The following is an 18,032-nucleotide window of genomic DNA, read 5'->3' on the forward strand; positions in this document are numbered from 1 at the left end:
AAAAAGAGGCCTCCTCTACAAAACTAATGCACCTGAATTAAATGCAAGATTAAATATCATAGGGACAACAGCATCTTAGTGGCTAAGACATAATGAAATGCACATGCTATTCAAAAAAAGCCCATAGAGGCAGGGGGTGTTTAAATATACACCACTTAATATTGTGATAGATTAAAAAAACCAAAACCACCCCAAACACACCATTGCAAGAGAACTTACAGAATACAATTGATTAAAAAAAAAAAACAAAAAAAAAACCAACAAAAAAATAACCACCAAACCAAAACCAAGCACACTTAAAAAGGACAGCCTTGCTCAGAGTCTGCAGTAGATTCAAAGAAACCAGCATTGCTACAGACTTTATTTTATTAGAATGAAAAATATCCCAGTGAGTTGGGCATTAGAAGAGATTAACTTATGACTCACATAAAGTTTAAAGTAGTCATGTAGACTGAGGAGTTCAGACTCTCTAAACTGAAAATGCTGAGTTGCTGCTTCATTAAATGTGCATAAACAAATCTGGAAATGCCTCATGGGATGCAGCATGCAGAACATAACTTGGAAGATGAAATAGCCCCAACTAGATAAGCACTTCACCACAGCTCCCAAAAGACAGAGAACAAGTTGATTAAAGAAGTTGCACTTCAGATGTTAAAGTGCAGGAATAAAATTACAGCTTAAAAAATTCTGATTTAAAAGATATTAGAAACTAAATTCTTCAATACCTCATAGAAACTATAAGAAGTAGTTACCTGGAAGTGAAAATTTCTGAGTGAAGAAAGAAATATAGGATGTTGACTATGAAACAGACCTGGAAACTACAAAAACCAGCATGAAATTAAAAGTAACATCTTCTTGAGCATGTGTGAAGAAAAATAGATGAAACCACTGCAGATTTCTGCAAAAAAAAAAAAAAAGGGCAGATTGCACATAGAGTTGCAAATAAAACTTTGATGTATTCTAAAGCTTTTGTGTCTACTTTACATTGAGCCAATGAAATAATTTAAAACCTACAATCTGTATTTCTAAAGCACACAAAAAAACACAGTTGGAGATGATGGCACGGGAATAAACTGAATACCTGTCTTTAGAGTTGAAACAGAGAGGAGAAAAGTAAAAAGACATCAGCCCTACTACAATCAGTACCATGCAGTCCATAGTAACAGAGTAACTTTTTACAAACAGTTAAAAACAAACAGGAGAAATCTTAGATCACGTCCGGACTTGACAACAGCTGAATTACAAAAAGTTAGTAAGGATCTTATTTGGTAGAAGAATTGCAAAGTGACTGACTGGCCACAGACAATAACAAATTATCAGGCTGGACGGCTGGACCTGGATCACCAGAAGAAGTTGCCAAGAATTGTCTGGGAGCTAGTTTTATTTAATAAGGGAATTGAGGTGTCTACCAAAAGTTGCTGCTGACAAAAGGCACAGAGGCACATCTGATGCACTGAACAACTAGGACACCAGGTGAGAGGAGCCACATGAACACAAGCAGTGACAGGGAATGCAGTTTATCAGCCCTGGAGGCAAGGTCAGTGTGAAAAATGCGTATTTTATGATTGGCTTTTCGCAAATATTAAAATGAATATTAAATGTGTTGTGTTAGAAAGTAATCCTGTATTAATTCTCTTAAGTAGTGTGGTAAATATAGTTTTAGGTTATAACAAAATGTTAAAATAGAAACTATGCTATGTAGGATACTTTTTTTTTTCCCTAAAGCAAGGACTCACACTGAGATAGCAGCCACAGGACACCTAAATCTTTCAGAGAATGAGAATTTATTGCTCCCTTATCAGGAGAAACGAACTTCTTCCAGCCTCACACAGTCAGGACGACGCTGTCAGGATTCAGAGGAGAAGCTGACACTGACCAGACAGAATCCTGTGTTTGAATGGAATTTATGCATCATGTGTGAGATGTATGAATATGCAACAGGCTGTTGTTTTTAAGGGTTAATCCTCTGTTAACGGGTGTCCTTTTTCAGGCTTATGCTACCCAAAAAAAGGTACCCAGACTTCTGTAACTCTTTGTTTCTGTTGTCTCATATTGTCCCAGTTCAAATAGTCCAAATTATTATTACTCTAATCGTATTGCTATTTTTATAACCATTTTATTGCTATTAAACTTTTAAAATTTTAAAAACAAGTGATTGGCATTTTTCACAGTCAGGGTCCAAGGAGTAAGCCAAGCACAAGTCCTGCTGAGACTCTGGGAAGTGACCAAGGAGAGGAAGGCACTCACATGCATGGAATACGTGTCTGATCAACATTATCAAATTAATGAAGGTATGAAAAGAGAAAAGAGCTACCCATTACATAAATTAAGGCATTTCCTTCAGAGCTGTGTAGGGAAACATCAAAAAAAGGCACTGCCAGTATCTAATCTGGTCAGAAGATTTAAAAATAGCACCTAAGACACAGGTGAGATATATGTAAGTTTATGCAAGGAAGATTGACAGCATAATATTGTTCTGAAATGAGTACCATAAGCATACCTAATCAGCCAAATCACAAGATTCCCTGCATCTCTTCAAATCTAAATGCAAGTCTCCTTCACCGACTGGGAGAAAGAGAGTCACCCCTACACAAACAGAGAGAAAACCACTTTACAAAGGGTGGAAATGCTTTTATAAATACCGAGAGAAAATACCAGTTTTATCCAACTGGGCATACAAGCTGGTTGTGAGTACTTTTAGCCAGAATCCTGGGATAAAATTTTAGTCCAAATACATAAGCTTTGAAATAATTTGTTAATGAGACAAGCTTTGACTACTTTAAGATGATGCTTGGGAACTTTGCAAAAGGGAATATACAAATGCATTGACTGGAACAAATACTGAACATGAGAATCCAGGAACTCTCTTCCAGTTGTATGATGTGCCAGTACAGCCAGCTTCAGCAAGGAAGTCTTTATATATCACTTGCCAATGTTATTATCGCTGATTTAATCTGAGCTGAAAAATGACCTTGCTTTAATACTCTTAGGTTTCCATTAATAAAAAGAAATTACTGCATCTTTACTCACTTACATGTATTTCTTTTGTGCAAAGTTTTTGTGTGTCTTTATGGATATTTTTTAAGGAATGTAATTTTTTAAAGTGGTAGATCACAGAAATGGTATGTTTTAGAATCTATGTTTAGGTTTTATAATCTATGTTTAGACTACCAGTAATAGCTGGCTTCAATTACATCAATTCTGACAATGAAAGTTATGCATATTTTCTTCTTGATTTGATGTCAATGCTTTGCATGTCCTTGCCTTTCCAAAGACAGCCACACTCCCCAGACGCAGAGAAACAAGCACTTCAGAATCTCAATGCAAGGAGGAAGTGGGAGATTATAGAACAATTCCCTTCTTCAAAGTCAATCCCAGCACAAATCTAACCCATCTATGCCTTGCAATTTTTCTGCACTCCCACATTTCACAAAGCATTTTTGCATGCAAATGTGTCAGTGGCATTCAAAGACTGGGCAAAACAGCTTCATAAGATGACTTAGCTGTGTTTACTCAAAACACCCTCATGATTTTCAAGGGCCAAAAAAACCCACAAGGAAATAAAAAAGAAGTTGGTAAGCCAGAATCAAAAGAGAAGAATTTAAGTTTTGGGCATTAATATTTAAGAAAAAATAGAAAATCCTGTTTCCCTGCCCTTCATCCCTAGTTCCATTACTGAGTACCACTGTTCCTCTCAGTTTTAAGTGCATTATGCTGGACTAATATAAGACATGTTTTTATCAATAAATTAATGTACAACAAATGCACAGCCTGTACCATCTCTCTTCTTAAGTAAGCCATCACAAGGCAGATCAAGAAGCAATGCACTTGAAGAGTGTTGAGTAATGATATTAAGAAAGAAAATCCCTCAAGAATTCTAGTTCTGCAAGATGTGAGTGCTGGGAGACAGGCCGTGGTGAGAAAGGCATCGCATCTTTCTAATGGTCAAGAGACAACTTTTTCTCTTTTTAGCTTAGAACACAAAATTCACTTAACAGCAAGCAAAGATGATTCTTTTGTAGAAGGGCTCTGGAGACTGAACTGTAATTTAAATTTGAGCAAACAACTCTCATCCTGCACTGAACAGAAGGGTGTGTTTATGCTAACCATGCATTCTAGTCATATTAAAGTAAATAATGCAAACTCACTTGACAAGGAGTGTTAGGTAGTTCCATGTGACCTGTCATGTCTGGAATGCCAGGACTGAAATGGCATCCGCACTTAGAAAAACATCAATATTTTCAAATGCTGAGCTGTGCCCCAAAAGCAAGATTTCCCAAGCCTCTTCAAATAGGAAGATGCTATCTCCCAAAGTGAGAACAGTCACTTGGTGTCACTGAGATACAGCCACTGTTCTAGCACCAAATTACTATGAGATTAAGAAATCCACTTTAAAAACAGAGGTGGCTGATACTACAACCAGAAATAAATGGGAAGTTGCATTTTCCCCACTCAGCTTATCAATGTAATCAACTAGGACTAAAAGCAGATTATTAAACTTTTCTGGTGGAAACAATTACTTGCATGCATTTAAAAATACTCAAAGGTGTCCCATTACTTGAAACCTGATCTTTTAAAATGTAATATTATCTGTAAGGGATCTTCAGTACACCAACAATTGCACACACGTGACATGGCACAAGAAAGTGATATTGTGCACTTAAGCGTTCTGGCAATAGAGGAAAAAAAATTATAAACCACACTTATAAAATACGCCACTTTGTCAAAGCCTGACATTACTTCCTTTTTCCTCTTTCAAAAACAAGCAAACAAACAGCAAGTGTCATCTGTGAAAGTGTTATCCTGGCAATAGCTCTGCTGTTGATTTTCAAGTGCAAGCATTGATCCTGCTGAACTTCAAGTAGTAAAGTACAATATAGTATTACACACAGGAAAATAAGCTGTAAAATTGTGTCCATGTGTGGAGAGAAGACTATGATTCAGCCATCCTGTGGAAAATTCTAATCTCTTATCTCTGAATCTGAAGTTCCATATTTATTCAGTGAGTGAAAAAACATGATTTCAGCAAAGCATTTGTATTCTTGTTCTAAGAAATAGGATGTTAGAAAAGATTGTTTCAACAAAACAATCTGGCTATCAGCTAAAAGGCAAGAACTTACTTTATCCACAGTAGCACTTCCCTCCCCCAGCAAGTTCTCCTTCCTCAACAATTTGACACTCTCTAAGCACTGGGAGATATTTGATAAGTGAACCTTAGTTTTATAAGGTTTACAAAGTTATAATTATGAGTGCTTCTGGTTTAATGTCTTACAGTTGAAATTGGTGGATTTGAAAGAGAGCAAGAAATCTGCAAGTGAACTCACTGATATACCTTGTTTTTTTGTTGTTTTTTTTTTTTTCTTTTTAAACAACAGGAAAGAATGAATCTGTTTTATACTTCCTGAATTTCAGCAGCTGTGGCAGTAGTGTAAGAACTATGAATTGTTAACTTCCTACTTAGGTCACTCAGTAAAACAATATCAGTGCCATTCAGTTAAGGAAGACAAGAATTAATCATAATATTTTGACTCGATATTTTTGGCACAGAAATTTTCCTGGAATCTAAACCCAGCTGGCTGCTTTCTCAGCCTACAAGTGGTACAGATACCACAACTGTAAGCAAATGAGGGTCCATGATACATCTTTCTCATCCATCATTCTATTCACTAAATAGTACTTGTTGACACTAGTAAGAGCACACCTACTGAATTCACATGATAAAAACCAGCATCTTTCTTGCCAAGACATGACAAAATCCTGCAGACCAACACCTAAACTCTTTTCCTTCCATTGTTTGACCTTAACCAGAAAGCAAACAAGAAATATTATCTCTTCTTTCCTAACAGGGTTGTTAGAGTTCCATAACAAGGCAAGATCTAGCAGAGATTCTCCTCTCTTCATATACAAATGCTGTTACTTGACTTCAGTATCAAGCCAATTAGAAAACCCCAGTAGCTCTAGCTCTTTTTAAAACTCAAATTGTCTCAGACAGACATCATCAATCCTCCACAGGAAGCCTACTCCAACAATGGATGCACCCTGCTGTATGAGAGATGACCTGTACCCCAACCACAAGGCTGCTCATTGACTTTAAGGCACAGCCAAACTGGAAAAAAAGATCAAGACCCTGGCTGGCTTTTAAAAATTAATTTGTTTGTCTAAGATTTTGAAAAGCAGAATTGAACCACACTGAGAAATACCCTAGTAAAATTATCACAGAATGGTTCAAGGTGGAAGAGATCCCCTCAGTTGGACGGCATCTGGTCCAACCCCCCCCCTCAAGAAGAATCACCTGAAATGGGTTATCCAGGATCACATCCAGAAAGCTTTTGAGCATCTCCAAGGAGGGAGACTCCATCTTCTCTGGGTAAGCTGTGCCAGTGCTCACTCACCCTCCCAGTGAAGGAGAAACTTCCTGATGTTCATATGGAACCTCCCCAGTTTCAATGCCCACTGTCTCTGGTCCTCTCACATATCTTAAGAAGTGACAAAGCTGTTATCAGGATGTTATCTTTTAAGGAAACTGAACACGGCTGTTCTGAATGATTCAGCTAATCCTACTTAACAGTAACAGCATGTAAGATGGAGTTCTGACAAGCTCCCAGGGTAGACCACAGAGTCCTGTTAATTACTCTCATTAGCAAAAAAAAAAAAAGTTAGGGAGAAGCCTTCTCTTCAGGCATAGTCTTAACACCTTTTCTTTTTTATTATTTTTTATTCCAATATTGCTTATTTAATAAGCAAATACCTTCAATCTTTCAGCAAAAATATCAGCTCCAAAGAGCCTGATGCATCCTAGGTGGCCTACCTTCCTTGGAGGCGGTGAATCATTGCTAAAAAGATGGACCTGCCAGCTAAATGGATGCACAGCTCCCATGAGCTAAGAGCTCACGTGCCTCTGTGCTGCACAGACACAGACACATGCAAATAGGGGGGAAAACCCCACACAGCTACCAAACTGTGGAAAGGCATCTCTCAGCAAGTACCAGCCTGCCTTCCTCTGGCAAGCAGCAAGGCATCAGGGAGTGAACCTGAGAGAGCCACCTCAAACTCCCAACCACAGTCATCTGCAACCAGCACAGACTCAGCAGCCACTTCCTTTGGGGCTCACTTCATCTGCCCCCAAACACACAGAGCATAATCACTTGCCTGTCTTCAGGACTGCTGTTGCTGCTGATCATTTACACGTTGTTCTTTTAAATCGGTCAAGAATACCACAGAAGATTAACAGACACTTGCTGTTTCCTTTTTTGAGGTATACGAGACTGCCAGTGACTGAATCACGTTCATAGTGAAACTTCCTCCCTTCCTCCCATCACAAATTGCACCTGAATTCAGATTTTATGCTGTCAAAGCTTTGTAGGGCACCTCAGCACTCATATTTGTCACAAGCAAGAAATATTGAAAAATGATAGAATCATTCACCCTCCTTCAGAATATGGTATTTTATCAGACTATTAAACAAACTTCTTTTCTGGCAGCACAGTTACAGTTAAAGTAGTCTCAGCTGCCAGTATGAGCAGGATGCATTGCACATCATATTCAGGGCAGCTGCCAGGGTTATGCCTCACAGCCTGAGGTAGCACCAGAACCTTTTTGACAGACACACTTAGCAAGACTGGTCTCAAAGTCGTATGTTGTCACTGCAGACAGGACGGAAAAAGTCCTGTAAAAATAAGAATTGTATATTTCACTTCAGCAACTGTGAGCATGAAGTAACTCTATCCCTCCTCAAGGCTATTTTTCTAGGCACACTGACAAAGCAATTATGTTGGAGAAGAGGGAGAGGTTGCAACAAAATGTTTTTAACATGTGTGATTGGCAAGATGGAAAAAAGTAGTACCAGAGACCTACATACTACCCTGCTCACATGAAAACTTGAAGGGCAGGACTTGACCTTCTGTAACAAGCAGAATTAACAGTGACACAGATGGGCTTGTGCACTGAGAAGGATAAAGTCTCCAGCACACATGGTTCTTTCCCTGATTGCCAGGCTGTTCAGAAATTGTCTCTCCAGGGGTTTCAGCTACTCTCTGGGCAGAGTGTACATGGGAGGCAAATGGAGTATATCCACACAGCTGCTCCCTAGCAGAACCATGAACACCAGGAGCTTCATTCATTTTCACCAACAGCTCCATGAAAGTGGAACAGACTAAAATTGGAGCAGTAAAAAAGTGTTCACTATGACTAGGAAAAGCCTCCAGAATGGTGAGAGTAAGGGGCACCAGATAAGAGAGAAGTGACCTAAGTGACTGGCACAAGAGATAGGAGATTACAGTGTGATAACAGACTCTGCAGTATCATCATTAGCAATAATAAAAAAAAAAATTGGCTGCAGCTAAGATGGGAGAAAAGTATGACTACATTCAGTAAAAGAAATATTTCAAATTTTTAGCCTGAAAATATTCATCAGAGGATACACAGAATAGCCAGAAAGCCCAATACCTTTTTTCCCCTAACGATAATAAAAAGTCACTACTGAAATTCAATAGATACCACTACAGTAAACACAGAAACACAAATAAGGATGAGTTTCTCACCTTTACTGTTTTGTCTTGTTACTGTCTTTGTTCTAGTACAGCAATTACATGCAACTGCTGCATGACAGCTATAGCACCACATACTACCATGGTTTTGCTGTGATTTTTTCAGGATTAAGTTCAACTAGCACAGAGGCAGAATCTGAAGATTCTGAATTGAAGATTCAGTTTAAAAGATGCTAATATATAAAGATGAATCAAAAGAAAAATGTCATTAATTCTCAGCCTATGCATTACATTGGAAAGCAGAGGAAAGGGAGATTTGTTTGCACACTCTTGTTAATATAATTGCCAAAGAAAATGTTCAGAAGGAAATAATTAAGTGTTGACATGGCAGCAGCTGTGTTTGCCAAACTAAATATGATTCAGGTATCAAACCCCCACAACTTAAAGACTAGAAAGCAAATGTTCAGTTCAGGTACTTGCAGTTTAACAACTGGACTTTAAAATGTCAAATCTAAAACCAAAGATATATACACACACCTCATGGCTGCACAAGGAATGCAGAGCTTGTCTAGTATGCTTTTTAATAACTTCAAAGGACAAGTTCTCACATTCAGTCTAAGCAGTTACAATATTGACAAACAACAGAGACACACAAGACATCCTATCTGCAGCCTTTCTGCTGTGACTTACCAGATGCTATTAGACAGCCACTATCTTTTTGTCAGGATGTCTGTCTCACAGCCAGATGTACAATTATTTAGTTTAGAGATATCTCTAAGAGCTAGATGCATATAGCAGCTCTCAGAGTACTCCCTAAGCTTAGGGCTTAGATGTCAGTGAAAGTCAGTTCTCTCTATTTGTTCCTCCTGTTGCACATGACAGGGATTCCTGTCAAGTCTTGCTTATCAGTACGTATTTTCCACAATTCAAGGGGCATGTCTAGAATGGCCTGCATTCAAAGACTGAGAATCATTAGCAAATAGCAAACAGACATTGCAAAACCTGCTCAGCACCTGCCAGATTGAAAGCAGCTCAATTCTGTTTCTTGACTTCCATGGTTAACATCACGGAGTGCCCAGACACTGCAATAGGATTAGGCCCTGCTGCGCTCAGTGCCTCACACCAACACGTGACGCGTACCCTAAGGAGCTTGCACTGAGTCAGGCACACCAGACAGGCAGGACAGCGGAGGCTGAGCGGCAATGGCCAAGTGCATTTCCCACTTTCAGCTACCATTCCAAGAGTCCTCACTGCTTTTAGCAGCAAGGCAGGTAGCAGACTTGCCATTGAATTTGTATTTTAGAAAAAAACAAAACTAAACCAAACTCCCTGAACAAACAAACAAACCCAGCAGCCACAACAGCTCTGACCATTTAAAAATTATCTTAGTTGCAACAGCTGAACACAGAAAATCAGAAAGAATTTGTTCAAGTTTGCCATTTTCTTCCCCAGCTGAGGCAGTCCTCAACTTTATTTTTAAATGTTTCAAGTGACTTGCAACAACGTGCATGAGCTCCATGCTGACAGAGTTCCAAAACCCCAACGCTGTTCATTCATGTCATAACTTCATATATAATAGAATCTATTTCTGAGCATACACCCTATGTGAAAGCCACAAGCATCTTCAAGAACTCTGCCCATGTAACAAGCTAAAACAGATTTAAGGAAGGAGTTAGAGATATCCTGCCTCCCAGGGTCAGACCCAGAGCTGTGCTTTTCTTAGCTATCATGCCTACAGCTTCACCTAGGCTAACATAGTCATTAGCATCAACACCCACATCACTCAACCTTGAAGGCAGACAGAAAACCTCCCTCTAAGGTAATTAGAAATTAACATGGAAGAGATACGTATTATGTTAGTAGAATAAAGACAAGTACCCACCTACAACAGGACAGAATGTTACAACACCCAAAACCTCCTTGTCCTTCAGATAAATGACAGTCTTAAAGAATCAAATACGTATTTCAAGGCACAATATTAAAGCACGTTGCACAAGTGACAGCTGCAGGAGCCCAAAAACAGTGTCTGCCCCCCAAAGTATAATGTTTGAACATAATCACTAATGCAGAAGACAGACATGCAAATCCAGCATCTCAAAGAGCAGAGCAGGGTAAATTTGGAAACATATTAGTCCCGGTCCAGAGAGTTGTTTGTCAGATCTCAGTGTATCTGCATCCTATTATCTGAAACTTGATACAGAAAAAAAGCAATTAGATTCTCCTAGAAGTTCCTTTGCTACCTTAGTAGCAATGCATCACAGTATCTATACCACAGCCTTTTATCAGCAAAACTTCGCTAATTCGGTAGGTCAAATCTTACCTGCACTAAAGTAGATTAAATTTAATGAGATCAAAATATGCTGACACAGATAGTACACTGCTTCTGACATAGAAAAGTACCCATGCATGGTAACACACTCATTCTGCTGCCTCGTTCATCACTGCATGGTTTTGAAATGCACTTTGCAGCAAATTCAATTTAATCTAAAACATATTAGTACTTGAGATATGAATTAACTTTTCTATAGAAAGGCTTTTGTCATTTGGCAGCTAAGAGCATCATTTGTAGAAACTGAAAACTCAGCTTTACAGTTAGAAACCATAAGGTCCGGGAAATGCCATGTTTGACTCTATTTTCTCCTCAGTATGTAACAAGATCTAGAGAATGCAACAAATGCGAGAATTAAGCTGACACGCATCTGTTTATAATAGATGTGGTTTGAACAAGACCCAATTCTTTACAACAATGTACACATATCTACTTAAAAACCCAAATAAGGTTTTGTATAAAGTACAGCATACGTACATTTGCAACAGTGAATGAGCTGGCCACACACAGAGTGTTGCAACAGGCAGACTCCAGCAGAGCCTTACCATCATTTCCTGTCCTTGGTGAACACACCAATAATTTCAGCACAACCACAACTCTTCGGTGCACACACAGAGAACATCTCCAACACCTGAAAGTCCCCTCCCACCTTTCCTGCATGCAAACTCAGATACTATACAAAATGATAAAAGAGATGACATAAGTGGGCCTAATGCAATGTGTGGGGAAGGCAGTATAAGAGTAAAGAGAAAGAGAATTAAGACTTGTAAATGCTGTTGCTTTGAAAATGGACAGGAGCCACAATGGGAAACTAGTTAATCTATTAATCTATTAACTAGTTTAAATCTATTGGGAGCGCAGACTGGGGAGCATTATTTAAAGATATCTTTAAAAAAAAACATTTTAAACAATAAAAACCCAAAGCTCATGGAAATTAAAACTGTCGCTACCCAGGGCTTTACAGAAAATGTCCATGAAAACACACGCTTTAAATACCCAAACCGGACTTACAAGCTCTGTTGAAATTAAGTAGAGTGAAACACTCTGAACTCTATGAGTGAAACACTCTGAACTCTATGATTAATCGATGAAAGTCAAGGCATGAAGCAACTGTTCCCTTTGTGCCTTCTCAAGAAAACAGAGAAAGAAAAACACGGTTACCATCATTAGCGGCCTAGGACAAAAACATACGGCAGAAAATTACCTTACATTTATCAAATATCCATTTCTCTAGCTGTCCTAGATATCCTCCTAGTAAAAACGAAACAGGCTCAATGAAGAGTACTTCACTGTCACTGAGCTGTGAAGTACTGTACACCAAACAGTTTTCAAATAATGGAGTATGTAACAGCTTATACTGTCTAACTGGTCCTCAAATGGAAATTAAATCAACCTAAAAACAAGCTGGATTTAATTAACCTATTTAAGATAGAGACAAGAAATAGTACTACTAATAATAATAATAATGGTGGCTTTTTTTTTCTTCTTTATTTTACATGAGCACAGAGAGCCACAGATTGAGCAGAGACCGATGGCTTTGCAAACACGCCCAAGATTTCTGAAGTTCCAGGGATTTCACAGCCAGCCGGCTGCCGGGCGATGCCCCGGAGCCGCAGCCGCGGGGAGAGCGGCTCCAGCCCGTCCCCGGGGCAGCGGCTGCCCGGTACGTCCCGGCTCACCGGGAATTCGCTCCGGCTGGTGCCGCATGGAGCGCCCCGGCAGGAGCATGAACCCCTCAGCAGCAGCTCCCGGAGCAGGGGAGGTGTCTAAGTTGGCAGTCGCTCGGAACAGCCTCGTGTGGCTGTGACAGAGCGGCCGGAGACCCGCGGGCGGCGGGAGGAGGCTGGCGGGATGAGCGCGGCACCGGCAGCAGCAGCCGCTGCCTGTCCGCCCGCCCGCCCGCGCCCCGGCCGGCAGCCGCGGGCGCCCTCGCTGCCAGCCGGGCGTGAAAGGCGCTTGCTGAGCGCCAAAGCGACACTTTTCCCGTGTGCCGAGTTCGCCGGCTGCCGGCCCGCCCCGTCCCGCGGAGCCCCGGCTCGCCCCGCAGCGCTCCCGCCAGCCCGTCCCGTCCCGTCCCATCGCATCCCTACGGCGGACACCCACCTGAGCCCCACGCCTACGGCCGGCCGGGCGCCCCCGCCATGGCCCCCGGGCAGCGGCGCCCCGCAGGCAGGAGCGAGGAAGGAAGGAGCCCGGCAGGAGCGACAGCCAGCACACAGGGCCGGTCCGGCGGAGCGCTCGCTCGGCTGGCAGGGAACACCCACGAGCGGGACCGGCGGCGGGACCGCCGCGCTCGAGTGACGGCCAACGGGAGGAGCCTGCGCTGCCCCCGCCCCGCCGCCGCCCGGGGCCGCTGCCGGTGCCGTGCCCGCCTTCCCGGGCGGCGGGGCGGGGGCAGGGGGTGTTTCCATGACGTCAGGGGCAGCGCCCGCGGACAGGTGGGGAGCGGAGCCGAGGGGACGCGGGGACAGGAGCCCCGGGGACAGGAGCCCCGGGCTAAGCCGCAGCTGAGCCCCCGAGCCCGCCCTAAGCGGCTGGGGCGGGGCAGGGCAGGCGCGGAGCTGATCCCGCAGCGACCCGAGGGAGCCTCGGCAGCGATGGCTCCCGGAGCCGCCGGGTCCCGAGGGAGCGCTCCCCGCGCCGCAGGGGCGAAGTGCGAGGCAGAGGGTTTGCCGGGGGATCGCCGCATCCACGGCAGCCTGCGGGCATCACTTCCCGCGCACGGCGAGCGCTTCCCGCGCCCCACCTCGCCATCCGCCTCGGGAAGGGCTCCTCCGTGGGAGAACCACCCCTCCCCGCCTTCCCTCGCTACTCCTTCCCTGAACCGGCATCCTAAAATTATCGTGTTTCTCTGTACCTTATTTAAAAATAAACATCTTGAATGACTAATTACATCCAAGACGTTGGAAGCGCGCTGGACGGCTTCCATGAACCCTTAATGTGTGCACTAAATCTTTCAGAAATTGTTACTGCTTGCGAGGAGGTAGACGGGATGTGACCTGGCACACCATTCACACCGTCTTTACTTACAAAGTGCGATTTAATTCACACTTAGGGGAAACGGAGGGGGGCGGGAAGAACCACCCCGGTTTCTTTACTCAGACTCACATGCCCAAAACTGATCAGCTGCTTCTCAATTCCATTCAGAATTTGGTGATTTCTCGACTGGAGGGAAACAGAAACCTTTTTCTTCATGAATAGCATTCATACAGCATTAAAAAAGAGCAGAAGCATTTGTAAGAGCAAGCTTAAGTAACATCCCAAAAGTTAGGAATGGTGTTTACAGACTGGAACTTAAGGCAGCATAGTACATAGCACCTTGAACAAAGTCTTGTAAGGGCATGAGAGATGCTGCAGAACATCACTTTTGGTAAGGACAGCATCCACAGTAGGCTTCCCAAACCATCAGCAGCAGCGTGACCCAAACACCCTGAAAGCTGCTTTCAGAGCTGGCCTGTGTGATGCTACAGCAGGGAGAAATGCTTCTGCTCCTGATGCCTCTGCTGCTGGCTGCAGCTGTACAGACTGACAATGGCTTAAGGAGATGCTGCCTACACAATGAAAGCTCAAGCAACGACTTTTTAGCATCAAACTCAATGAAAAGCAACAGAAGTAGTTTTAGTTTTCATAGTATTGTTTACTGTAGCTCCAAGTCACTGCTGTGGGAGTTCAGGCATTGCCAGAGGGTATATATCTGTTTGCAAGCAAGTAGAGTTTAACAATAACATTTAGCAATTCCTTGGGTTTCAGATAGTTTGATTTTATAAATCCCAGTTTTAGGACTAAATTACCAGTGCCTGTCATTTTAAAGAGCACAATTTTTGAACTAAAGGCACCAAACAGCCTGCAGCATCCATTCAGTTAAGGAAAAATTAGACACCTGGAATATGTTGATCATATACCTTTCTATTGTTCCCATGATGTTAGGATGCACAATGATGCACATTGCTAGGTAACGGCATGTTTCCTATGCATGTGTGGCCTCTTCCAATTTCCATTGAAATCAAACTCAGACCACCTCTTTATTTAGAAAGTAACCATGTGTCTACCTGAAAATGTACAAACTCCAGACCCTGCAATAAAAAAGACCCCAACTGCAAAAATAAAATTATCTTCCAGACCAAAATCTTCATATTGAGTCCTTCTGTATAGATGTTGGCCTATTTGAGATTCCTGAAATATTTAGGACTTCTATTGTTCCTGTGTAAAAAATATGGCCTGGGTGCATCCACGGGCTGTATTACATTATTTCACTGGAGTTACATTGGGAAGGAGTTTGATCTTCTTATGGATTTAGGGCTTTGTTTCCTTTCCTTTTGTTCTTTCTTTCTGTCACACAGAAACAATGAAAAAATATCAGAGTGCTCTGTTTTCCTGTGCTAAAGAAAAGTTTTGAAATAAAGTAATAACCAGCCTTTTGAGAACAAGGTTCTTTCTGTTAGAAAAGCAACATACAGAGAAATAGTGGCAGTTCATAATCTGAGATGGCAAGATACAATGTGGTCGTACACATTGGAGGAAATGTATGGGCAGAAAGCCTCTGTGTGAATATAGATTGCTGTTTTTTTGTTCTTAATAGATCCATCAACACAAACTCATCCGGTTTATAATCATAAAAGGAAGGTGGTTAGGGTGTTCCTCAGCAACATGCACTTAACCTTCGATTTATCCTTGCTCTTTGGGTTTTCTGATTGATGGAGCCTCATGACACAGTAATCTTTTCAGAGCTATTAAGAAGAGGAACTCCATTCTGCATAATCCAACAGGTATTTTTTTAATTCAATTTCCCTTTGATCTATTGTAATTCAGAATTAAATTACATGGTCTGAATTAAAACTCTACCAAAACGTGTGTTCTTTCGGCTTGCTCTTTCCTGTGGTTTTGTAAAGACAGTTCATAATAATGTTTCCAGTGGTGCAATGAAAGGGATTGTCTTTTGATTTCAGCTTGATTTTTTCCTTTAATTATTAGGTAAAAATAATTATTGCATCCCTATTGAACTCAAAGAAATGATGTCTCATGTTTAAGCAGTCTTAGTCTGGTGAGTGAGCCAGCTTCCATTCCACGTATATGGACCACAAGGAGAAAGGCTCATTATGAGACACAAGTTTTGTCCTGCGGTTTGAGCTGAACAACTGACAAATAAGTTTTGCAAAGAGTTTCTACATTTACAGCAGATGGATATTTTTATCGGTATTTGTGTGGCTGAGATGTGAGCAGCACAAATTGTGCACATTGCAAAGTTATTACATTCATCTGTCTAACTCTTCTGATGACTATGCACATATATTTTCAGTCCCGGACAGGAGTTATCTATCTTGAAATTCAGAAACATCTTTCTTCATGCACAAAAATAAATCTGTCCTTGAGAGCTTTTTTCTTTCCACCAGCCCTCCCCATGATGTAATTTCTGTCCTTATGCCAGTCCCTTCTATGTTATTCTTGGTCACCACTGAGGAGCCTCTATCCCTCTGACAGTGCTGTGGCAAACGTGGCTGTTGTCCTGTTGCACTTACTGGCTGGTAGTGTGGAAGCTCTTGGCACCACCTTGCACGTGTCTTTCTTGCTGGTATTTCTAAATTCTTATCTCCCTGGGCTGCCCAGGCCTCTTTTCACATGACCATGGTTACTGGGTCTTCCATGACTTGTCTGGCTTCCCAGCTAGAATTAGCCTTGTCGGATTCCCTTGTCGGATTCCCTTGTCGGATTCCCTTCCCTTCTGGATACCTCCAAGGCAAAAGCATATCATATGTGTTGCAAAATTCATTAATTTTTGCAATACTTTTAGCAATCTTGACTGTGCCTTACCATTTATATGGTGATAAGAGCTCTACAGCTGTGGGGGAAAGCAGACCTGCTGTTACAGCACCCTTTACTCTTTTTCTTCTTATATTGATTTTTGTTTACTTATTCAGATGAGGGCAGAGAGAGAGCAGGAAGGCTTGTAGTCTTTCCATGTTGGCAAAGCAGGTGGGTGGGCAGAAGGAAGTCAAAATGGGAAGATGAAAAACTGAAAAGGAATTAATATCCACCAGCTGGGCCCTCAGGAAGAGAGTTCCTGTGCCAAATGGTCAAAAGAAGTTTGACCTGTACAAATGTACAGAGCTGGATAGGATGAGCCAGGCAGTAAACACTAAAAAGATGCACAGATTTACTGTGGCTGCCATGAATGACCATGCATAGTGTATAGCTGTGTTACATGACATGATATACACAACACAAGATGACATACATAACATGACAGGATAACATAACACAACATGGCTTCACAGCCTCTTTCCACAACACTGCTGATCTGTCCCAGAAGGCACCAATGCACACCAAAGAAATAGAGAAGGCAGGCAACATATATTGCTCAGAAAAGACCCAAAAGCCAAAATGCAGACTCCCAGGAACCCTGTCTTTTGTGAGTGTGTGTGGTTTTGTGCATTATCTGCCACAGTAGGATCTGTGGACTTGGCAGTCACTGAATTCCAAATAGTAATGTTCATCATGAGTATTAAAAGTACATTTCTCGCTGTTGATTTGAGTTTTATTTGTCTGCTTTACTTAGATCCAGGGAAACTGTGCGGGCTCACTTGCATTTGGTCTGGCTCCCGGGCTTACTGCATTTGAGAGCCAGTTTCGAATGTCAAGTGGTCACTGTGTGGTGGATGAGTAAAATTAACATCAAGACCTCTAGAGAAACAGGGAATAAAGAATCACTGAATTTCTTCTTCACACAGACAAGGACATTTTTCAAGTAGTAACTTAATACTGCCTCAGAAATGAGAGGAAAATCCAAGGTTTTCAAGAGAAAGTTATTCTGATTTTTTTTTGTAGTACTTAAGAAGAGAAGTTAAACAAACTGGCAATTGGAGATTCTGGATTTCTCAGTCTTGTGCTGGTTTCATACATACCAGATGCTGTTTTATAACATTTGTCCTCCTCCCCCTCATTGGTGACTATTACTCATTTGTCCCAGCGTTCTGGGATTTTAGTATTTATCTAAAAGGCAGTCAGATGGAAAAAAAAAATTAGTCCTAATTTTTTTTTTTGTATTACTTAAGGCAAAAAACATCCGAGTACATGGAGGTTTACCGTATTTAGAAACCATGTTTACAGAGATGTGATACAGGTCTCTGCAGAATCTGGCAGCCAGACGCTGTTCAGCTGGCAGAGGGCAATGCAGCCATTGGGCAACTCCGGAATTCAGTGCACTGCAGGCCAGGTTATCC

At 41.7% G+C, this 18,032-nt stretch overlaps 1 protein-coding gene across 4 annotated transcripts in view; it reads right to left on the reverse strand.

The window, feature by feature from the left end:
- The window catches only part of OSBPL3 (oxysterol binding protein like 3), an 84,081-nt gene extending 70,995 nt beyond the window's left edge, over positions 1–13,086 (reverse strand). For 2 of the 4 annotated variants that reach the window (XM_063153356.1, XM_063153363.1), the window contains exon 1: positions 12,919–13,085. The gene's annotated coding sequence lies outside the window, so the exon portion shown is untranslated. Of the gene's footprint in view, positions 1–12,918 lie in introns of all 4 variants that reach the window. The other 2 variants (XM_063153350.1, XM_063153371.1) reach the window with 2 other exon arrangements.
- Between the last annotated feature and the right edge of the window lie 4,946 nt (positions 13,087–18,032).

This window comes from Melospiza melodia, chromosome 1, assembly GCF_035770615.1.
Source record: "Melospiza melodia melodia isolate bMelMel2 chromosome 1, bMelMel2.pri, whole genome shotgun sequence".
NCBI classification, from domain to species: domain Eukaryota; kingdom Metazoa; phylum Chordata; class Aves; order Passeriformes; family Passerellidae; genus Melospiza; species Melospiza melodia.